The sequence below is a fragment of the Lemur catta genome, chromosome 5, assembly GCF_020740605.2.
Source record: "Lemur catta isolate mLemCat1 chromosome 5, mLemCat1.pri, whole genome shotgun sequence".
In the NCBI taxonomy this organism is placed as follows: Eukaryota; Metazoa; Chordata; class Mammalia; order Primates; family Lemuridae; genus Lemur; species Lemur catta.
In genome coordinates, this window is record NC_059132.1 from 34,412,720 (window position 1) to 34,436,209 (window position 23,490).

The window sequence follows — 23,490 nt, forward strand, 5'->3', positions numbered from 1 at the left end:
CCCTTGCAAAGCTGCCCTCTTCTCTTTACAGCGTGTGGCTGCTTCCTGGTGACAGAGCTGGGTTTAAAAGACATCCCAGATGAGTGTGTGACTAAGGGACAAAGGCATCAGTTACTTAATATTTCCCATGGTATGGGAGGGGCTTCAGGTCAGGTGTTCCCACCCTCTCTGGCTGAAGATGGGACCCCCTCGGAGACCTCCAGTCCAGGCCTCTGCAGGCTGCTCAAACTTCAGTGTGCACATGAGTCACGTGGGGAGCGTGTGGAAATGCAGCTTCCGAGTCCGTGCGTGGGGCCCGGGCGGCCCCTGAGACTCTGCATTTCCGGTCAGTTCCCAGGTGATGCAGACGCCGCCGCTCCAGGAACCACACTCGGAGCACCCGGTGTTTCCACCAGCGCCATCCAGCTGAAATGTTCAATGACACAAGCCACACATGTCACATACCATTTCCCAGTTGTCACTTCAAAACGGAAAAAAGAGATGACATTAAATTTAATATTTTATTTAATCTAATTTATGCCAGATAGTATCATTTCAATATGTAATCAATATAAAACAGTGAGATGTTTTACATTTCTTTTGTGTAATAAGTCTTTGAAATCTGGTGTTTGTTTTACACTTACAGCACATGGCAGTTCAGATTAGCCACATTTCAAGCAGTCATGTGGCTGGTGGCTCCCGGTTTGGAGGGTGCAGGTCTAAATCTGCCTTGAATACCTCTGGTGCTAGGGAGCTCACTACCTTATGGGAAGTCCACTCCGTAGCTGCATGGTCTGAGTTGGGAGTTGACCGTAGGACTAGCTGGGGAGACCCAGCTTCACTCTCTGGGTCCCCAAGCCAATTGGCTTTCTGGTGAACCCAGTTCCTCACATCCTCTGCCTCAGGTAGCCACACGGCAGCTCTGAGATGGTTTCTGTGGTTGTTCTCAGTCTCTGCTTTTCTTGTTGAAGAACCTGGCTCACGGACACTGACCGATGTCCTCAGGGACACCCAGCCAGGAGATGGCAGAGCTGGGACTTGAAGTCTGGACTTGAAACCTCTTCTCCTTCTGCTGTAAGAGGCTCTGGGTCCTTCAGTGTGACCTGGTTTCAGAGGACCTTCCAGGTCCACTCATGCTCCTGCAGACACACTTACTTCTATTTATGCGGTGAATTACATTGATAGATTTGCAAATGTTGAACCATCCCTGCAACTCTGGGATGAAGCCCACTTGGTTGTAATTATTAATTTTTTTTTTACTTCAACACATTATGGGGGTACAAATGTTTAGGTTACATATATTGCGCATGCCCCCCACCCTGAGCCAGAGCTTCAAGCAAGCACCTGAATTCAGTTTCCTGGGATTTCATGGAGCTTTTTTGCGTCTATGTTCATAACAGATATTGGTCTGTGGTTTTCTTTTTTCGTTGAGTCCTTTCCTGGTTTTGATAACAGAGTGATGCTGGCTTTGTAAAACATTTGGGGAGGATTGCTTCCTTCTCAATGCTGTGGAATAATTTCTGCATGACAGGAGCTGTTCTTCTTTGTAGGCCCGGTCATATTCAGGTGGGAAACCATCTGGTCAGGCACTTTTTTTAAGGAAGATTTATGATTGCTGTTTCAGTTTTGATGCTTGATATTGGTCTGTTCAGAAGCTCTCTTTCTTCCTGATTGAGCCTAAATAGGCTGTTTCATAAAATTTGTCAATTTCTTCCATGTTTTCAAGTTTATGTGTGTAGAGATGTCTATAGTATTCACAGATGATATTTTGTATGTCCATGGTATCAGTTGTAATTGCTCCTTTTTCATTCCTGATTGAGCTTATTAGAGTCCTTTCTTTTCTGCTTTTGGTTAATCTAGTGAGAGGCATGTCAATTTTGTTTATTCTTTCAAACAAACTTTTTGTTTTATTAATCTTCTGTATAGTTTTTTATTATTGATTTCATTTAGTTCTGCTCTGATCTCGGGTATTTCTTTTCTTCTGCTGGGTTTGGGATGGTTTTGCTCATCCTCTTCCAGTTCTTTGAGATGATTCATCAGACTGATGATCTGTGATCTTTCTACCTTTTGGATGTAGGCAGCTATGGGTATAAGTTTTCCCCTCAGGACTGCTTCAGCTGTGTCCCACAGATTTTGATAACTTGTGTCCCTTTTTTCATTTAGTTCAAAGAATGTTTTGATTTCCATCTTAATTTCCTCCTTGACGCAATAATCCTTCAGCAGTAGGTTGTTTTGTTTCCATGACTTTGTGTAGAGCTGAGTGTTTCTGTTGGAGTTAAGGCATATATTTTTATTACCACAAAGGTACATGGCAGCTTCAATCATCTAAAGGCCTTAATCAAGCCTGTGGCTTCACCATCAGCAGCCCTCCCTGTCAGGTGCTGATGACATCACTCCATAGTGACATTCTGGTTTGGGGTATTTGTGAAGTGCAAATTCTGACTGGCCTTTAGAAGAAACCTATATCCATGACAAAGAGGAGTCAGGTTGTATCTCTAATGTTTTCTGTTCAATAAAAATCCAGAGAATCAAAATTGTAAATAGTCTGATTGTGCCTCGACTTACTAAAGCACACCAGAGCCCCAGCTTCAGATGGTGCTGAAGTCACCATGAGCCCTGGGCACAGTCAGATTTGTCAAGAGACCCAGCTGGGCTCCTAAGGGTGTATTCACATGGGCATCCAAGGAGCTTTGGTGGGAGGTTAGATGGAGAGAGATACAGAAAGACAATGCTGGAGTTTGGTACTTTCTTAATTACTCTCCCAGGTAGTTTGAGCACAGGGAGGCTTGAGGTCCCCAGAAGCTGGGGCAGGATTCACTGGGCAGAGCAGGCAAATGGTAGCAGACACGAGGTAAAGGGGAAATGCACGCTAGATACCACCAGCACTAACCTCAGAAGGCAAGAAGAGTCTCAGGAAATAAATCCAAAAGAAGGAACTTAAAGAGACGTTAAATACAGCATGGAATGAAAATGTGCTCAACATCATTAGGGAGACACACAGGAAGATACCACCGCACACACAGCAGAACGGCAAACATGAAACGTTATCAGTTCCAAGCACTAGTGAGGCTGTGGAGTAACTGGAACTCTTATACACTACTCATGTCAATTGGTGCAACCACTTTGGAAAATTCTTTGGCAGTATTATCATAATACGCATATACCTCATGATCCCACAGTCTCATCCCCAGGTAACAAAGTAAGTGCATATTCCAGTGTCCAGTCCAAGGAGTTGGGAGACAAAACTCTGTCCTAACGATAAGACAAACCTGAGCAAACAACAACCAACAACTCTTCCTAGATCTGGCAGACAAGTGAGGTGACAGGACAAAGTGTTATCCCCAAACTAGAGACAGACAGACAGGCAAATACGGAGATCACAAGTTACCAGAACAGAGCAAAGAGCAGAAACCTCCCCAGGAACCAGTACCAGCTCAGGAAAACCTAACCTGCACCTGACTCACTGCTGGGGGCTCCATATGGACAAGTCTGAGAGTTAAACGCTCCAAGGAGGCCCGGTCAGAGGGGCCCCACACTTTCATGAGTTTTACCTCTAGGAATCCTAGCAGGGTCTTATAGGGACTAATGGAGAAAAATCCCCTTGGTGCCTCCCACAGGGGGCTGGGAAATAGGCTGGAGCACTCTGTTCTTCTTAACAAGGCCCCTCGTGAGAAACTATTTAACCAGGGCCTGACCCACTGGGCTTTATCAGAGCCTGAGTGTCATAGGGGAAGAGGAATTCCCAACTCCGGCCACTCTTTCCATCCTGTTCCACCCAACGGGTTGGGGAGGAGACTGAGAGCACACGGGAAGGTCACAGCTCAGGGCACAGGCTCCCCAAGAGACCTAGACCTACTGTGGGACTGAAGAATGCCTCCCCTCCCCCAACACCTTATGGTAACACCACTAAAGGCCCATTTAATGGGGTTCCCTTTACCCAGGACATCATGTCTAGCTATCAACAAAATTTATGAGGCATACTAAGAGGCAAAAGTAAAATAAAATCAAATCACACTTTCAAAAGGTAGATGAAGCATCAGGTCCAGATTCAGATATGGCAGGAATGCTGGAACGATCAGACTGGCAATTTAAATATACTAGGATAGATATGCCAAGGGGTCTAATGACAAAAGCCAACAGCGTGCAGGAACAGATGTGTAATGCAAGAAAGATGCAACTTCTAAAAAGAATAAGAATGGAATGCTAGAGATCGGAAACAGGGCAACAGAAAGGAAGGATGCCTTTCACAGGCTCATTCCAAGAGTGGACACAGATGAGGAAGACTCTCTAGGCTTGAGGATTCTCCAGCAGAAACTTCCAACCCTGAGAAGGAGGAGAGAGGACTGAAGAAATAGGACAGAATATCCAGGAACTGCGGGTCATGTACAATAGGTGTAACATACATATAATGGGAATACAAGAAAGAGAAGAAAGACAGAAAGGAACAGAAGAAATGCTGAAAGCAATAATTGCTGAGAATTTCCAAAATTAGTGTCAGACACCAATCCACAGATCCAGGAATCTCAGAGAACACCAAGCAGGATAATTGTTAAGAAAAAGCAAACAAAAAGCAAAAAAAAAACCCACACAGATGCATACCCACAGGCATATCATATTGAAAATGTAGAACATCAAAGATAAAGAACAAAATCTTGAAAGAAGCCATGGTAGGGGGGCATCACTTATTAATAGAGGAATAAGGATAAGAATTATGTCAGATTCACCTCAGGAAACATGCAAGGAAGAAGAGGGTAGAATGAAATATTGGATGTGCTGAAAGAAAATAGCCACTGATCTAGAACTCTATTCTCTGCACAATCACTCCTAAAAAGGTGAAGAAGAAATACGGACTTTCTCAGACAAACAAAAATCAAGGGATTTTGTTGCCAGTAAACCTGCCTAGCAAGACATACTAACAGAAATTCCTCAGAGAGAAGGAACGTTACATAGGGCAGAGACTGGGACCAGAGGTGACAGGGTCCGTCTGAGTTTTCAGTGGATCCTCCAGGAGCCCACATGGAAGGGGAGTGGGGAAGGGGAGATCCCAGGCAGTGAGCACACTCCCAGTTCAGGGAGCACTTTGGGGACTGAGGGCTGTGGCCAGTGAGGGCTCTCAGGACACTTGGACACCAGGTGGAATTTGGGCAGAATTCAGACAGCATCAGGAGATCTCGTGGCCTTGCCCATGGCCTCTGCCACCACTGGGCCCTGGGAGATACCTGCTGCTTCACTCTGGCCGTGCTGAGGTGGGACAGCTGGTAGCCAGTCGTGGTGGCAGTGACGGCTGTTGTTCCGATGCCTCATGGACTGAAATGGCCGCAAACCTGAGTCGAGGAAGAGGGAAACTGATGCAGGTTGTCTCCCCATCACCACCGCTGAAGCAAACCCTTCCTCCTGATTTGCAGTTTCAACCTGAAAACCAATAACCGAGTCAGTCAAAATTGTGTGTACTATAAGAGTCAACAGGCCCTGAGCAAGGCTTCATGGAGCAGCTGCGATGAGTTGGGGAAAGAGATTTAACTTCTGGCTGTCAGGAATTCGGATGCACCTGGGCATAAAGTAGCACAGGTGGTGGAGCTGGAAAGATCTGCCGCACACCCTGGCACTGGAGACTCCCCTGCCGTGGGGCCTGAGCCTCTCCCTGCTACGTCACAGAGTGTCCGTGCAGGACTGAAGAAGAGCAGTGGGCTCACAGAGCGCCCTGCATTTTAGTGCTAGACGAAGGGGAGTCCCAGATAACTGAGCTCCCGACGGGCACCAGCCTGCCCTGGCACACTTCCTGTCTGGCCACGGTTCCCTGGTCTCTGTCCTCCTGCCCCGGGCCATCGTGCTCGCCAGCCTGCTCACCGTGCAGCTTCTTTTGGCCGCTCCCGTCCTGCTGGGACACCAACACGTGGGTGGTCAAGCTCAATGCTGGCCAGCAGCGGCCTGGAGGACTCCCAGTGGGTGCTCAGAGAGCTGAAGTTCTTGAATCTGTGTCCCTGCTGGTCATAGGCAACCAGGTCCCCCAGGGGGTCTCGGTGGCTGGAGACTGGAACCTGCAAGAAGCAAAGGTGAGAAGCCTTCGTCACGCCCAGCACTGTCACAGCCACCACTGACCACGCAGTGTGGGCTGAAGCCGGCGGCTGCCCTGTGGGCTCAGGGCTGTGCTGAGGAAGTGAAGTGCGTGAGTAACAGTCTCCACCACCGCCGACCAGCACGTGCCCCGTCCGCCCTGCCCACGCCGGCTCTGCGTCCAGACCGTGGCTCCTGATGGGGGGTGAGAAACCCCTTCCCCACCAGGGGTCCTTCAGCCACACTGGGAGACATTTCTCACTGTCACTACTGAGAGGGGTGTTGCCACTGTCCCCTAGTGGGTAGAGGGCAGTGACACTGCTGACCACCCTACGATCCATAGGATGGCCCCAAATTCCAACAGTGCCAGGTTGGTAACCCACGCCCAAGTCCCCGCACCCAGGCAGGCTGCTGTGCTTCCCTCTGCCCTCACCTGTCCCCGTGCGCACCACCCTCCACCCCAGGCACCTCAGCACCCCCAGGAAGGCCACCCCGCTGCTTTGGTGGGAACGCAGGTTACAACACCTGAGCTGCCCCGAGCCGCTGGGTTTGCAAAGCTCCTTTCCGGGTGGAGTGCCCACCTGCTCCTTCCATACCCCAGCCAGGTGGGAGGGTCGCCCGTGCCAGGATGGGCAAGCAGAGGCCCAGGGAGGCAAGGGGCTACTCAAAGGAGATTCCGGATGGGAGATGCATGGGGTGGTCCAAACCATGAAAGCCACCACTGTGCCATTCTCTCTCACACCCAGAGCAGACTCTGCCCTGGGAATGCAGGCCGAATTCGACCTCACTGTTCCTGGGGTCTGTCCCTTTCCTCTCTGACCACAGGGGATGGGGGCAGGGCGGCGAGGGCAGCAAGGCAGAGCCCGAGCGCCTCTGCTCCCACAGCCTGGGCTGAACCCCAGCCCCACCTCTTACCGCCCAGGCAGGTTAGGAACATCCCCAAGCCTTACTTTTCCCAGCTGTGATGTGGGAACCACAATAGAAACCACCTGCTAGGACACTGTTTTAAATACCGGTCACATGAGGTCACTTTAGAGACTGGCTCATCCTAATTAACACTCAGGTAGGAAGAGGGGGTGGTCAGCCCCCTCAAAGAGCTGCCAGATGTCCCTCCCTAAGACACAGACCCGATCACGTCCCCTCTGCATTGAACTACTCTGCTGCTCAGGCCGCTGTAGAACACAGGCTCAGAGTCTGTCCTGGGATTCGCGCCTTCCCAGCCTGGCCCCAGTCCCACCTTCAGACTAGTGGCTTCCCTCCTGCAGCACACAAAGCCCTGTCATCCCCGGGCCCTCACAGAGGCTGCCCTGTTGCCCCTATTCACACTTAGGGCTCAGCGCTCCTGCCTCCAGGTGGCCTCTGTGTCCTCTCTCACCCAGCGCCACCCTGTGGTGCAGAGGGCTCATCTTGATGAGCAAAGCAGGGCCATTTAACCAGCTTTGCCCAGCTGGTGGGCCTGGGTCTGCTCTGGCCCCAGATCCCCTGCTCCTACCCACGTCTCTTGTTCACAACCAGTGAGACTCTGCTGCGGGCAAAGCAGGCCACCGCGCGTCTTGCCAAGGACGTTTCCGTGGCGAGCCCGGAGGGAAGGAGTTGTGGGCAGGGGCTGCGTGTCCGGGAATTAACACCTGGAGGACTGTGGTTCCCGCCTTCCTGTCTAATTCCCTTCCCTCCCAGGCACAGGCACGACCGGGAACCCTGTGCCAAGGACACGGGTCAGTGATCAGTGATCAGCAATGCTACTGGAGGACACTCGGGAACTGTGACGGCCCCACAGTGGGTGTCAAAGCCCAAATGTCCCCACAGCAGAGCTGAAGAGGGGAGGGCCCCACGCGCCTCAGACAAGCCTTCTCTCTGGACGTGGCGTCCTGGGTAGCGAAACAGCAGACTGGGCCTGACCCCCGAGACCCCCGGTGTCGGCAGCTGGTGTTTGAAAGACACAGAACCTACACGCCTCTTCACAGCGACACTCACACTCAGTCTAGTTGACCCGGCGGAGCCAGAGGGCCTGGACAGTCGGGGTGAGGGCCCCACTCACACCTGCTTGGCCCAGAGCCCCCAGGTCGGAGTGTACAGTCTACACGGACACCCACGGAGTGAAGGAGCCATTGGGGCCCGCGGACGCACGCGCTTACGGGCTCGCACAGTGACCCACAGGTGGGACAAGGCGTGCCAAACCTCTGCAGCAGACAAACTGGCGTTGGTGACAGCGGCGGGAAGCAGGTATCTGGCAAGCACGAGGGCCCCATGGGCAAGCAGACGGAGGGGTCAGGTGTAGTCTGGCTCGGGGAGGGCACAGCAGCTCCTGCAGAGGGATCTGAAGACGGTCCCTCTCCCGAGTGCTTGTGTTCAAGTGACTTTCAAGACGTGCCTGTTCTCCTCCCATGCCAGCTGCAGGGGTCTGGTGTGTTGAGCTGACACTAGCGCTGCCCCGACTGCACCGGCTGCTCGCTGCTGCTGGAGGGCACCCAAGTCCTACGCCATCGCTCAAAACCCTCCTGCCCTCACCGGGGAACCTGCACAGGCTCAGCTGTCCCCCTGGAGCAGGCACAACACCGGGCCCCGAGTACCCCGCCAGCCAGGCGCCCTGCCCCGGCTTCTCCTGCTACTACTTTGTTCATCCTCCACCTGCCCCCTGGGATTCGTGACCTCCACCACGCTCACTGCAGCTGTCCCAGAGCCTGCCTTCCCCACAGGCTGGCAGCCTCCCAGGGCAGAGGGTGGGACTTCTCCCTACATCCTGTCTCCCCAGCCTGGGCCTGGCACCAACAGTGTCCACGACTGTCTGCAGAGTGAACTGACGCATGCACTAGCAAACACAGGTTGCAACAGTGACTGTTAGCTGCCCTCCAAGTTCCCACACTCCCCTGTTCCCTAGGCAAAGAAACCCTGTTTTTTACAGGGTGGTAAACTGCACAGAGAAAATATTTCCCAGTTTCTCTTGCAGCTAGTGTGGCTAATGGGCAAACTTCTGATCAATGAGACGTAAGTGGAAATTATTCTTCTAAACTTCTGATAAGGCTAATAAAGGAAACTAGGTCAGCTGAGAGGTGAGCACTTTCCCCTTCAGGCTATGTGGAATCCAGATGCGACAGCAGGAGCTGCAGCAACCATTTTGGAACCTGGGGGAAGGGAGCGACCTAAAGGATGCAAGCCACATAATAAAATGATGAAGTGGAAAGACAGAAGACTGGATCCCTTATGAATAGAGACCAGCCAGACTAACCCTGCATGAAACCTCATGTGTGACAGACAAACAAACTACTCTACTGGTTAAGCTCCTGTCATTTTGGGTTTTGTTCCCTGTCAATTACCTTGATCTCAACTGCTATCTGTGCAGAAATAAAAACTAAAAGATATGAGACCCACACTCATCTTTCTCTGTCATTTGTCCAATCAGGTAGCCACACTGCTAAGGGACATGTCTACCATTTCCTCAACCTTACATCCCAGCTCATGACACTGAGCTGAAGCCTTGGCCTCTGCTGCTCCAGCCCAGCAGCCAGGAAGGGCCCTAAAGAATCTCCCCACCCCACCCCCTACCGCAGGCTCCTGGTGAAATGCTCCTTCTCTTAGAAGGTGTGGCAGGAGGTAACCAAGAATAACTGCTGTCCTCTTGGGGATTTCTGTCACCTGCACTCTGCTATCAGAACACTTGCACCTGCTCAGGGAGGGGATATGACCTTATCATTTTAAACTGCCTCCCCCATCACCCCTGCATGCTTTCCTTTCTCCATGGCCAGCAGAGACAAAATACATTATTCTCTAGGTGGTTTAGGGATACACTCTCCCCACCCACCCTCTGCTTGAATGTCAGGTTTCTGCGCATTTTCTGCTCTGCTGCATCTCTGGCCTAGAGCAGGCACTGGCACAGGAAGGTGTCATAGATAGGTGCTGCGCGACTGGATGGCTGGAGCAGGAGGGACAGTGTTTGCTCTGGTGTTCAGGAGGCCTCGGTTTGAGGCCTGGCTGGGTGGCCCTGGACACATTCCCTCACTCATTCATTCTAAACAAAACCACGCTTGGTTGGTGTCTGCTCTGTATCGGGCACGATGCCCAGGGCTTGAGGGGCAGAGATGGAAGATCCTAAGGTCACTGATCATGCTTCTCATGGGAGACAGGGAAAAGGAATATTACAAACCACGGTGACCAGCGCTGTCTATGAGGTTGACCCTGCATGGCAGGGAAATGCGAGGGCTGCCTGGCCCAGCCTGGGAGGGTGGGGGCTCCTCCAGGAGCAGGAACTCCCCACCAACTAACCCGCTCTGGCCTCTTGTGGACGAGGCGGGGTTCAAACACAGTGACAAGTGCATTCAGCAGCCCACTGCATGTAGCCCTTCTGTGAAGCCTTCACAACCACCCTCGGAGGAAGGCCAGGTTGCTTTTAGTCCTGTTTCACTAACTAACCCTTGCTGAGCGCTGACTCCCTCCCAGGCTGCTTTCTAAGCCCATTCCATTTATTAGCTCAGCTCACCCTCAGCACAACCCTATGGGGCAGGTGCTGTCCAGCCCCATTTCACACACAGGAAGGTGAGGCCAGAGAAGTTAAATGAGCAGAGTACAGAGCGGCTGTGCAGCAGCCCTGGACTCAGGCTCGGGAGCCGGTGTGGAGGCTGAGGCCGTGTGCTCCGCATGGACACGCCTCGACCGCCTCCCTCCTCAGGTGGGAAGAGGGATTCACAGATATCAGGCAAGTGGCGGAATCCACCCCACACACAGGTCTCAGGAGAGCTGGGAATCAAACACACCAAAGGCCACTGTCCCAATGCTGGGGACCTGTAAGGACTCTGCAGGGCAACTCTGGAGTGGGCCAGAAGCACCCCTGTGCTCTGACCCCTGCTGCAAACACTTCAAAGCCTTTGGAGCCCACAGTCCTGCCCTCGTCAGGAGAGCCTGGCAGGTCAGCACCCTGCCAAGCCTGCCAAGCGCTGCCTCACGTGATCACATGGATGTCAGCAACCACTGTCCCCGTGGGGGAGGCTCTGCTCCTTCTGCATCAGTTCCTGCTTTCAGCCGGAAAATCACAGGGAGACGGACTTAGGCCAAAAGCTACTCTGAACAATTGGGTTTTCATACATATTTGTCAGAGCAAGTGAGTGATTCCCATTAGGGAAGGACTGGGCAGGGTGGGTGGTGAAGGGCAGGGACCCTGGCTCACCTTGAGGGGCAGGTAGGCCCCGATGGTGATCCTGGCACACAGGTCGACGTGGCCCTGTTTGTAGCTCACCAGGAGAGTGCTGGAGCCCTGGGCCTCGGCTGTCACCCTGAGGACGCTGCACTGCTTAGACCCGGGTGCCAGCCCCTCCACACCGAGAGGATCACATGGTCACCGTGATCTTGCTTTTGCTGGGGAAGGCAGGACAGGCTGAGGGTTCCTCTTTCATCCTGGGCTTGATATGCAAGCTGATGTTTTTAAATTAAAGATTTTTAATTTCAGTATAATTGACACAGATATAAAATTGACAATAATTTTTTCCCACATATTGAACACATCCTGTATCCTGTACCCAGATCAAGAAACAGATTATGAGCATTCCAAAATCTCCTGGAGCCCCATCTGATGTCCAGTCCCTGCCCCGGGGAAACCACTACCCTGACTTCTACCAGCACGGCTCAGTGTTGCTTGATGCTGCACTTTCTATAAAGGGAATCACTGAGTACAGACTCTTCTGTATCTGGCTTCCTCTGCTCAGTGTTGTTCACGAGATTCCTCATTTGCTGCACATTGTGCATCCTTCACCCACATTTCTATACATTGGGCTGATGTGTGAATACAGAGCAATGGGTTTGCCCCTGCTACTGTGCACACTTCGGCCCCTTCCAGTGTGGGGCTCTAATCCACAGGGCTGCTAAGAACATCTGGGCACCTTCCTTTGGGGGACACACTTAGGCATTTCTTTTTGGTGTATCCCTAATAATGAGACTCCTAGGCCATGGGGTGCGCATCGTTACTGCCAAATATCTTTCCCAAAGTGGTTCCATCAATTGAAACTGCTACTAACAGTTGCCCTACATCCCTGCCTCTATTTTCCACTCATGTTTTTATTAAATTTTTAAAACTTTATTTGATTCTCATAAAGTACACATAGCAAAAATATCTCCCAGTTTTGCACTTTTACATGTAGGTTCCGGGGCGTGAAGGCCACGCACACTGCTGTGCAAGCATCCCCACCGTGTATCCACACAACTCATCTCATAACCTGCAACTCTGTCTCCAAGAAGCAATAATTCCCTCATTCCCAGCCCCCTGGCAACCACACTTCTACTTCCCATCCCCATGAATTTGACTACTCCGGGTACCTCGTATCAGTGGAATTAGACAGTATTTACCTTTGGTGACTGGTGTAATCACTCAGCACAATGTCCCCAGATTCATCCATGTGGTAGCATGCGTCAGAATCTCCTTCCTTTTGAAGGCTGACTAATAGTCCACCGTGTGTATGGACCACATTTGGTTCATCCATTCTTCACTGGTGAACACTTGGGTTGCTTCCACCTTTCGGCTGTTGTGAAGAACACGGCTATGAACGTGAGAGGACAAATACCTCTTTGCGATTGTGCTTTCAATACCTTTGGGTATTGAATCCCAAACCCAGAGGTGGGACTGCTGGATCACAGAGTAATTCTATTTAATTTTCTCAGGAATGCCTATACTATCTTCCGTAGCAGTGACACCATTGTATGTTCCCTCCACCAGTGCACGAGAATTCCAATTTCTCCACGTCTTCACTGACATTTATTGTTTTTTGTTTTGTTTTGTTTTTTGAGACAGAGTCGCCCCCTGTTGCCAGGACTTGAATGCCCTGGAATTATTAGCCTAGCTCACCTCAAACTCCTGGGCTCAAGCAATCCTCCTGCCTCAGCCTCCCAAGCAGCTGGGACCACATGTGCTCAGCTAATTTTGTTTGTTTATATTTTTAATTGTCTGGATATTTTTCTATTGTTCAGTAGAGACAGGGTCTCATTCTTGGTCAGGCTGGTCTCCTCACCTCTAGAGATGCTCCAGCCTTGGCTTCCCAGAGTGCTAGGATTACAGGTGTGAGCCACCATGCCCGGCCAGGCACCAGTTCTCTGTAGGTCTGGTACAATTCCTGTGTGAAACCGTCTGGTCTGGGAATTTTCTTGTAAGGAAGGTTAATTATTGCTGCTTCCATTTTGATACTTGATATTGGTCTGTTCAGGGACTCTATTTCTTCCTGATGGAACCTAGGGAGGCTGTGTGTTTCTAAGAGTTTGTCCATTTCCTCCACATTTTCAACTTTATGTGCAATGACGTTTTTATAGTATTCATAGATGATATTTTGTATTTCCATGACAATAGTTGTAATTTATCCTTTCTCATTTCTGATTGAGATTAGAGTCCTTTATTTTCTGCTTCTCATTAATCTAGCAAGAAGCTGTCAATTTTGTTTATCTTTTCAAATAACCAACCCTTCCTTTTATTAATCTTCCATACAGTTTTTTTTATCGCTTTCATTTAGTTCTGCTCTGATCTCTCTTATTTCTTTTCTTCTGCTGGGTTTGGGGTTGCTTTGCTCATCCTCTTCCAGTTCTTTGAAATGATTCATCAGATTGTTGATCTGTGACCTTTCTGTCTTTTGGATGTAGGCAATTAGGGGTATAAGTTTTCCCCTCAAGACTGCTTTATCTATGTCACACAGACTTTGACAACTTGTGTCTTCTTTATCATTTAGTTGAAAGAGTCTTTTGATTTCCATCTTAATTTCCTCCTTAACTGAAGAATTTTTCAGCAGAAGCTTGTTTAGTTTGCTTGACTTTGTGCAGAGATGAGAGTTCATGTTGGAGTTGATTTCTAAATTTACTCCATTGTGGTCTGAGAAGATGCATGGCATAATTTCTATTTTTTTTAATTTGTTGAGACGTGCTTTGTGGCCTAGGATATGGTCAATCTTAGACAATGTCCCATGAGCTGATGAGAAAAATGTATATTCAGTGGTTGTCAGGTGGAATGTTGTGTAATTGTTAGTCAGGCCCATTTTTTCTAGAGCTCTGTTTAAGTCCATTGTTTCTTTATTATCTTTTTGGAGAATCTGTCCTGTTCTGTCAGAGGTATATTGAAGTACCCGGCTATTATAGTGCTGCTGTTTATTGTTTTGTTTACATCAAGTAGGATTTGGTTTATGAATCTGGCTGCAATTGACTTAGGTGTATAAATATTTAGAATTATTATGTCTACTTTTTGAATTGTACCCTTCACAGTTGTATGTCTTTGTCTTACATTACGTTGTCTTACATTACTTTTGTTGAAGTGACCATCTTTGTCTTACATTACTTTTGTTGAAGACTAAGTTATCTGAAATCAGAACTGCTAAGCTGGCTTTCTCTTGGCTTCCATTTACGTGGAATATTTTTTTCCATCCCTTTACCTCGAGTCTGAATGCATCCTGGTGGGTTAGATGTGTTTCCTGAAGACAGCAGATATCTGGCTTGTGCATATTTATCCATTTGACCAGCCTATGTCTCTCTAGTGGGCACTTCAAGCCATTCACATTTATTGAAGGAATTCATAAGTGGGGCAGATTTGTGTTCATCCTGTTGAGTTGAACTTTGAAACTTCGTATTCTCTCTGGAGCCACTGTGGCACCTCCCTTTGACCTTCACCTTTTGGATGATTTTACACTGGTGAGTGTTTATTGTGCTGATCCGTGTGCAACGCTGTCCTGAGTACTTCCTGGAGGGCAGGTCTTGTCTTGATGAATTCTCTCAGTCTTTGCTTGTCTGAGAAGGTCTTTCTTTCCCCTTCATATAAGAAGAGCTGCTTCAGTCTTGATACTGCTCCCTCCTCTGCAATTCCTAGGACATCTCTCTCAGTGCCCTCAAATTGTTTGGGATTCGGTGAGTCACTGGGTCTCTGGCACAATGTGGAGAGTGGCAGCTTGTCAGTTTGGTTTGGCTTCCTTAGTCCAGGAAAAAACCCAGCACCTGGGTCTACCACTCGGGAGGGTGGCATGGAGGGATGCAGCCTAACCACTGATTCCGGGGGGCACTGCCCCCATCAGTCTTCACCCAGACCCAGGGATGCCGGGCTACGGAGAACCTTCAAGGGCACAATCTGAGTCATAGATGGGACGCCCATTCTCTGGCCCAGATCACTAGGTTTTAATCTGACATCAGATTTTTGGGGACGCCAGATGTCTGATGAGACCTTCAACGGTCACATGAGTTCAGGTTGTCCTCTCAGACTTCTGGCAACGTATGACTATGCTTAAAAATGTTCATGATGGCAACGTTCGGTTGGAACTTTGGGACTCATCGAGCCCTATCCCAATGTTCAGTGAATTAAGGGACCAGGAAATTTGGCCTGAGAATGAATCTCTGCTTGAAGCTACCTGAACTGCCATCACCACTGGCAGCAAAGAGTATAACGACCTCTACTTTCAAACTTTCTTTAAACTTTTTAGACTTCCTGGTCTTCACTCTGCCTGCCTCATGTCACTTCTGAGCCCTGCATATCTCTCTCTGCCTCACTGTCTGGACGATGTTTCCCTTTGGATCCCTCCTTCTGCTTGCTTCCTCCCTGTCTCCATTATCCTCAGCTGAGGAGCCATTCCAGAACTCTCCACCTGCCTGCACCCTAGTTCCCCTTTCTGGGAGACTGCAGGATCAGAAGGGATTACGAATCAGGTGCCCCCATGGATGAAGCCAGCATGAAATGCCACCCCTTTCCTGTCTGAAGTCATTCTCCTCTTTACTAACCTACATCCTGACACTACGGAGGAACAATGCCTCTTAGCAATGGACTTCATCTCCCAGTCACCCCCACTGTTTGGCATAAACTCCAAAACTTGAGAAGGGGTCTCAGGCTCCACAAGCAGAACTGTAAACCTGGCCCTCAAGGTCTTTGATAACCGGGATGGAGAGAGGTGAGAAGAAACAGAGCGGAACTGACATCAGCCCAGAAAGCAGAAAAAGCTCTTCAAATGGTGGCTGCCACTGTGAAAGGGTTTTCACCAGAGCCAGAGTTACTGAAAAAGGTCCCAGGCAAGAAGAGGACAAGACCACAGCCTTCCACGGGAACTGAGCCCTGCCTCCATGGCAACTCTGGTTCCCTGGAGTAAAAGTGCCCCAGGAGGTGGGCTGTCTGGCTCTCTCTGGGTCTCCCCCCTCCCCCTCCCCCTCCCCCTCCCCTGCTCTGACATCAGAAACAGCCAGTGTTACAGAATTACTAAGACCTAGGCTGAGCGTAGGTGTTAGTAAAGCCGTAACCAGAGCTTATTGATCAGGAAGGTGCTGGAGAACTGGTAGTCTGACCGTAGCAACTCCGTTTCACCCTCGTTAGTTAGCAGTGTTGGTGTGGTCAGTGTAGTTAGTGTCGCCCATCAGCAGTGCTAGCACAGCACAGTCAGTGCTGTCTGTCAGTAGTGGCAGCAAAGCACAGTCAGTACGGGTCGCTAGCGGTACTAGCACAGTACAGCCGATTGTCTGTCAGTAGCGACAGCATAGTGCAGTCAGTATTGTCAGGACAGTTAGTATTATCGGTACTGTTAGCCTGGTTCATGGAGCTGGTATCGTAGCATCGTCAGTGCTCCCAGCCCAGGTCGTGTAGCTGGCAGTGTTCACTAGTTACCTAGCACAGCTAGGGCAGAGTTCTCATGGATAGACGTGACCAAGCAGCAGGGCGCCGCCTGCGATTTGTTCAATGAGGGACTAAACAATGACACCCTCCTGAAGAAAAGTGGCTGGTGCAATGGTGGATGGGACAAAAGTAGCCATCAAAATAATGTCCAATCAGAGCCTCCATAGCCTTCAACTTGTCAAAATGGAGGTCAAAGCCAGAGGCACCTGATTCATCCAAACATCCTGAAGCAGGGGGATGTCACCGAGGATGAAGACACTCGCTGTGTAATGACAGAACGATCCCAGCTGCGTGCAGTATTGCCACGAGAACCACATTACATCCTACAACCCCAAAACATCCTACTTGATGACAATGACAAGATGAAACTAGCCGACTTTGGGTTTGCCACATGTAGTGACACATTTGTGGAAGTCCTCGTTTTTGTGCCCTAGAAGTTCACCAACGGGGACTACATGGGACCAGTGGTGGACATACAGAGGCTGGGGTAGTCCTCTACACCATGACAGCCAGGACTGTGCCACTGCATGGAGAGAACTGGGGGAATCTTCAAGCAACATCACACCTGCAATGTTGAGATGAAAATATTTCTGAACAAGTTCCTGACCCTTGACCCCCGGGAGAGGCCCATGCTCCTTCCAATGACGAGGGCCATGTGGGTGAATGGGCAGCAGATGCCAGAGGAGACCAGGAAACCACAGTGACTGCCTGCACATGAGTCTCTGTCCTAGCACGGTGCCCTGCTGACATGGCAGAGAGCCAGGAGAAGGGACCTGTCCCCAGGAAACATCCAGGGAAGCCGACTCCCACCAGGCTGGATGGCCTGAGGGGAAGACCTCAACCTTCCCCCCGAACATGGGCCGCAGAAGCTCACCAGGAACTGGTCGATGTCACCTTGAAAATACACCCCTTCCTGCCAGCCCAAAAGACCCGCCGGAAGCAGGCAAACGAGGTGCTGGTGGCGGCCAATGCTGAAGCAGAGAGCAAGCGACACACTCACACGTGAGGGTGACAGTGGTGGGTGGGAGCTGTCAGCTGTCAGTCCACGCCTGGCCGACCTCCCACTCTGTGTTGGGATCCGGGGAGCGCAGGGTCGGTCGTCTTGCTCTCCATTCTAAAGGCAAGGAGACATGTGAAGGGGACTCTCAGGTATTCTGACATGTGCAGGACATTCTCATTGACTCTTGCACCCTGCTGTGCCGCACATGTCAGGGCTTCCTCCTCCCGTCTGCCTGAAATTCTATGCCCTGTGACCAACTACCCGTGCCCTCCCTCTGCCACCCCCAGCCTCTCATCACCATCAAGCTATTCTACTTCCATGAGGTCAGCTTTGCAGATTCCGCAAGTGACGTCACGCGAGTCTGCCTTTCTGAGGTGACAGATACGTTCATTAGCTTTATGTCACCGTTCCACATAGTGCACATATACCTAAACTTCACATTGTACTGCATGCATGTATACATCTATGACTTGCCTATTAAAAATGTCAGCAAGACCATATTAAATAACATAAGATGCAGGAAGCGTGGCTAGACCGCCCCAGATACTTGCCCTTGGCCGCTTCAGTTGTCTCCTTGCACTGGCACCACCTTGTTCGACCGCATGCAGCAGGTCTCTCTGGGCGGCAGGATGCAGCACATTCTTAATAGGAAATTGCCAAGTCTCCTGGCAAGCCCCTTCCGGCCCTGGCCTTTTTCCGAGGGAGGGGTCTCGGTCTCCCCATGTGGCTGTCCAGCACGGACAGGGCAATCTCCTCCTTGCTCTTCATTTCTACTGCCGTGGGCGGACAGGGAGGCTGGGCAATCTCCTCCTTGCTCTTCTTTGCTGCTGCCATGGGCGGACAGGGAGGCTGGGCAAACTCCTCCTTGCTCTTCTTTGCTGCTGCCGTGGGCGGACAGGGAGGCTGGGCAATCTCCTCCTTGCTCTTCATTGCTGCTGCCGTGGGCGGACAGGGAGGCTGGGCAAACTCCTCCTTGCTCTTCTTTGCTGCTGCCGTGGGCGGACAGGGAGGCAGGGCAAACTCCTCCTTGCTCTTCTTTGCTGCTGCCGTGGGCGGACAGGGAGGCCATGTGGCCGGGCTGGAGGGCTATGCTATTACCACGATTCCTCCGCCAACTGCACAGAGAACTCACAGGCACTGTTGCTTTCCCAGTCGTCTCTGGTGTCTTCTGAATCCACTCATCCTCCAGAAGTTCAGCCAGGGTGGGCCTCAACTTGCCCTCAATGGTGAAGAACTTACTAAAAAGTGCCCTCAGGTCTTTTGAGAGGAAATCAGGTGCCATATATATTCCCTGGGTGATATTAATTTTCAGATCCTTCCAGTTGTCAGCAAGAAATGGCACATTCCCACACACCATATAGAAGAGGACCACACCAAGGCTCCATACGTCCACCTCCGGCCCTACATATTCCTCACGCAGGAACATTTCTGGGGCACTAAACTCAGGAGTTCCGCAGAATTCGGCCAGGTGAGCCTCCTCGCTGAAATTCACAGCGAGGCCGAAGTCGGCTAGTTTCACGTTCCCATGCTCGTCCAGTAGAACGTTGTCAGGCTTCAGGTCACGATGAACTATGTCGTTCTGGTGGCAGTACTGAACCGCGACCAGCAGCTGGCGGAATATGGGACGGGCCTCCTCCTCGCTCAGACGCTGCTGTCTTATTATACGCTCCTCAAGGTCCCCGCCACTGGCATAGTCCATTACCACACAGACGATTTTTTCATCCTCGATGACATCTAGCAGCCTGATGATGTTCGGATGCTTAAGGGAATTCATTGCCCTCACCTCTGTGAGGGCACCTTTCAGCCTGGGGTGGAGCTTCTTGAGCATCAATTTCATGGCCACCTTGGTCCTAGTGGGAATGTGCTCGGCCAGAAACACTTGGCCTTGCCCGCCACAGCCAATTTCCTCAATGATGTCATAACCATGATGCTGCTTCAGGGATAAAATGAAGGCCTGGGTATGCTCCACAGGCAACTCCATGTTAAGTCTACAATAACTGTGCTAACTATCTAATGAACACTCTCAACTATATTAAGTAGGGTAAGGGTACGAACAGTACTAACTACACTAATGATAATAATAGATAATATTAAATAGGGTAACAATACTAATTATAATAACACGACAAAAGAACAATACTAAGTATACAATCTTAATAAAAAACAATATTAACTATGCTACATGAATGCTACTAAGAAACAATATTAACTATAGTATGGTAACACTACTAACTATCCTACGCTAATACAACTAACCAGCAAGCTAACTATACTAACTACACTAACAATGTTCACTAATGAAGACAAACCAGTAGCGCTACGGTCAAGGTCCACAGGTCACCAAAAACAGCTTCCTGGGCAATAAGACCAAAATCCTAGACCGAGCCGGGGGCTTATATAGGGGTTGGGGATTTGGTAACAATGGCGCTATATGAGGTCAGAGCAAGAAATGGGCCAATCATGGCTGGGTAAAACCTACAGTGGTTTTTTCATTTTTTTGTCACGAGAACATTTTCCTCGTTAAAGGAAACAAGTGTTTTCTGTTTGTTTACATGCTTAGAGACACTGATATTTACTTTATTAGAAATTTAAACCTGTACAACTCTTAAGGGACCTTTCCATCTATAGTTTGAAAACCTTTAATAACTTTAGGCTTTTAAAGACCTCGTTATGTTTATCATTGAAATATTCAATTTCTTTTTCTTGAAATTCTGATTGGTGTCAGGGGAATGCTACAAGATAGCTGACATCATGATCCTCCTTTAAGTGACACTCCTGGGGCAGTAAGAAGCATGTGAGGGCCAGCACTGCAGCTCAGGGCCAAGCCAGCCTGGCCCGGAAGGAGGGAGAATAAGTGGCAGACACCACAACCCAGCCCTGGGCTGCAGGTCGAGCCAGGGCTGACGCGGGACGGCTGGGACCCAGGTGCAGCGGGAGGCTCCACGAAGGCACGGGCTGGAACTGTTCTGGCTCCCGTCCTGGCCTCCTCGGCCTGGCCTTGGATGAGCACTGTTGAGCGGGGCCTGGGGAGCTCCGCAGACCTGGAACCTGGGTGCCAGGGTGGAGTCCCTTCCACGGCCACACCAGCGTGTCGGTGTCGTGCTGGCCCTCGGATTCTCTTGGTCCAGAGGGAGAACATCGCAGCCTTCCTGGGGCAGATTTACAGATGAAATAGGGCAGCACGACCACGACTGACAGCTCTGAGGTCGGGCCCAGCACTGAGTGTGCCACAGGACGCATCTCCCGGACCTGACAGCAGCCCACGGTGCGGCCTCAGCTCCACCACGCGGGTCTCCCAGAGTCTCTCCACTTCCACCCCTGACCCCTTCCCGTCTGTTTGCAGTGACATGGTCAGAAATATCCTGATCATGTTCGGGTCCTTACGATCACCTGCCCTGGGCAGCCTGGTGCCCTCTTCGCCTACTGCATCCCCTCCTCACTCCACAATGGCTTCATGGCTGTCCGTCAAATGTGCCTCAGGGCCTTTGCACTGCCTCTTCCTTCTGCCTCGAATGCCTTCTCCTGTGCATCTGCTTGCCTTGCTCCTCTACCTCCCTCATGTCTTGGCTCACATATCGCCTTCCCAGGAAGGTCTCTGGCCACCCTATTCAAAATCACAACTCCTGCCCAACACTCTGTCCTCTTCCCTGCTTTGTTTTTCTCCATAGCATTTATCACCTTCTTACATATTGTATAATTTGTTTATTGTAGTCATTGTTTTCTCTCCCTTCCCACTAGAATGGAAACCTCACAAGGGCAAGGATTGCTGTCTATTTTGTACATTCAAGTATGCCCACTGCCCAAACAGTACCTGCTACAATAAATACTTTTTGAATGAATGAAAAAGTATCTTCACACTTCTCCGCCTTTGCCCAGGTTGTCCCACCCCCTCAGAATGCCTTTCCCCACGGGTGCCTATGAGACTCCGACTCGCTCTCTGTGACCACCTCCACAGCATTCTGCCATGAAGCGTTCCTCCAGGAGGCCACAGCCCGGGAATCCGATCCTATGTAGCCAGCCACGCACACACGGTCTGCCCCATGTGCTGTGACCTCTGCCTTTGACTCACCACCAGTTGAGATGGGGGTACTCCGCTGAAGGGCTGGTGGGTGCTTGACTCAGTGCTTTCTTGCTCCTCTGGGGACAGGGATGAGACAAAGGTCATGTAGCAGAGGTATATAGGAGATAGAATCCATCAGCTCCCCTTTCCTGTACCTATGGTTCTAGGCACACCTTTGTAGTTCTCTGGAACTCTGCTCCCTTGGTTTCTAGTTGCATTCCTAGGATCTTCAATTCTTCACTTCAAGTCCTAATCTTCAAACTGTTCTGTTTGTCCAACCTGACCCTGTTATCCCCTATCAATCCAGCTCCAGTTGATCTCTGGGCCGAGAGTCTAGGTTTAGCATGTTCCGTTGTGGAGGTTGTACACTTGGCAATTCCAAGAGGGGGCATTCATATTGTAATCTGTGTAAATACTACTCCCTGGTGCCTGTGTAATGCAAAATCAGCACAAGACTCAGACCTGCTGGACCCCCATTCACAGTGCCTTCTTGGGCAATGTTTCCACTGAGATAGCAGCAGGGCTTTGACACCAGCCTGTTCCACTAGTGTCTAACTCTACCTAGTCTGCTCCCCACAACCTGAGTTGTCTGAAGAGAGAGGAGGACTCTAGAAAGGAAGATCCCCTGGTTCTGAGTCTTTCTGCCCCCTCCTGTGGAAGAGGCCAAGCCTGCAGGAGAGCATGTAGAACCCCAGCTGCAAGCAGCAGCCCCTACGGACCAGGAGTTGAACCAGAAGCTAACCAGTTTCTGGGACCTAGAAGTCGATGGAGATACAAGAAGATCCAGGGGACAGGCACTTTGGGGATCACTCTTGGGCCAGCAAAAACTTCTTGATGTGGTATGATCATTCCTCATCATGTGAGGTAGCAAAAATGTGCCCCCGGTCATCCCTCACGACCCCCACTTCCCACATCCACCACCCACTGCACTGGCTCAGCTCCACCTGCTGTGCCGCCCACATCTATCAAGATAGCCCATCAGTTCCCCTGTCTTCCTCCTTGGACACAGCACAGACTCAGCCATAATCATTATAATCACTTCCAGTTATGAATGTTAACCATGTACCAGGCACTTACTAATTCATGTATGAGATCAGTCTATCATTAAACCCATCTTACAAATAAATAGAGGCTCATTGAGGTTACATGACTTGGCCCAACTCACAGTAAGTTGACCTCAGCTTGTCTGGCACCATGTTCCGCGTGCTTAGCCACTCTGCTCTCCTGCCTCCAAGGCCTCTGCCTGCGGCACACCTGGTTGAATACGTATCCGAACTGCCCAGCATGCAGAAGCAAGATGTGGATGTTGGACTGTGCCCAAAGTTACAGTCTGGGCAAAGCACGGCCTGTAGGTGGGTGGACTGGGTGGGGGCTGTTCCTTTGCATGTTTGAGGGGCTAAGGAACAGACTGTGGAAGCCTGGGCCTCTTCTCCCAACAGAAGCAAATGCCTGAGTGAGTTTCTCATTGAGTGACTTCTCATCGAAGTCAGGCCAAATCTGCTCCCACACAGGTGTTAGGTTGTTCCCCCTGTTGGCTAGAAATTCGACTATGGTTGATTTAAAATCCCGACACCTGTGTCCATCATCTCAGCCTCTGCCATGATTACTGTCCCCATAAAGTTCCTAATCCCTGTACCTATGCAGTGTCCTTACCCTCTGATGGGCCGGCCCTATGTGAGCAGGGAGATTTGGTTATTATGTAAAAGAGTTATAATAAGAAATACGACTGCAAAAGCCAAGTCAGTTGAAATTGGACTATAATTAAATGCTTAGAAAATTCTACGCTTGGCTCATTTTAAA

The 23,490-nt window shown here is 50.3% G+C and overlaps 1 long non-coding RNA gene across 3 annotated transcripts; it reads right to left on the reverse strand.

Annotated features, from left to right (window-relative positions):
* Positions 1–378: 378 nt before the first annotated feature.
* On the reverse strand, positions 379–12,928 carry LOC123638116. Of its 3 annotated transcripts, none has more exons than XR_006735178.1 (5): positions 12,364–12,928; positions 11,192–11,436; positions 5,827–6,017; positions 5,199–5,391; positions 379–405 (listed from the first exon to the last, which is right to left on the reverse strand). It is a non-coding gene; the product is annotated as an uncharacterized LOC123638116 (long non-coding RNA). The 3 variants fall into 3 exon arrangements; XR_006735177.1 differs by lacking the exon at positions 379–405 and adding an exon at positions 2,206–2,245; XR_006735176.1 differs by lacking the exon at positions 379–405 and having other exon boundaries at positions 4,970–5,391.
* Between the last annotated feature and the right edge of the window lie 10,562 nt (positions 12,929–23,490).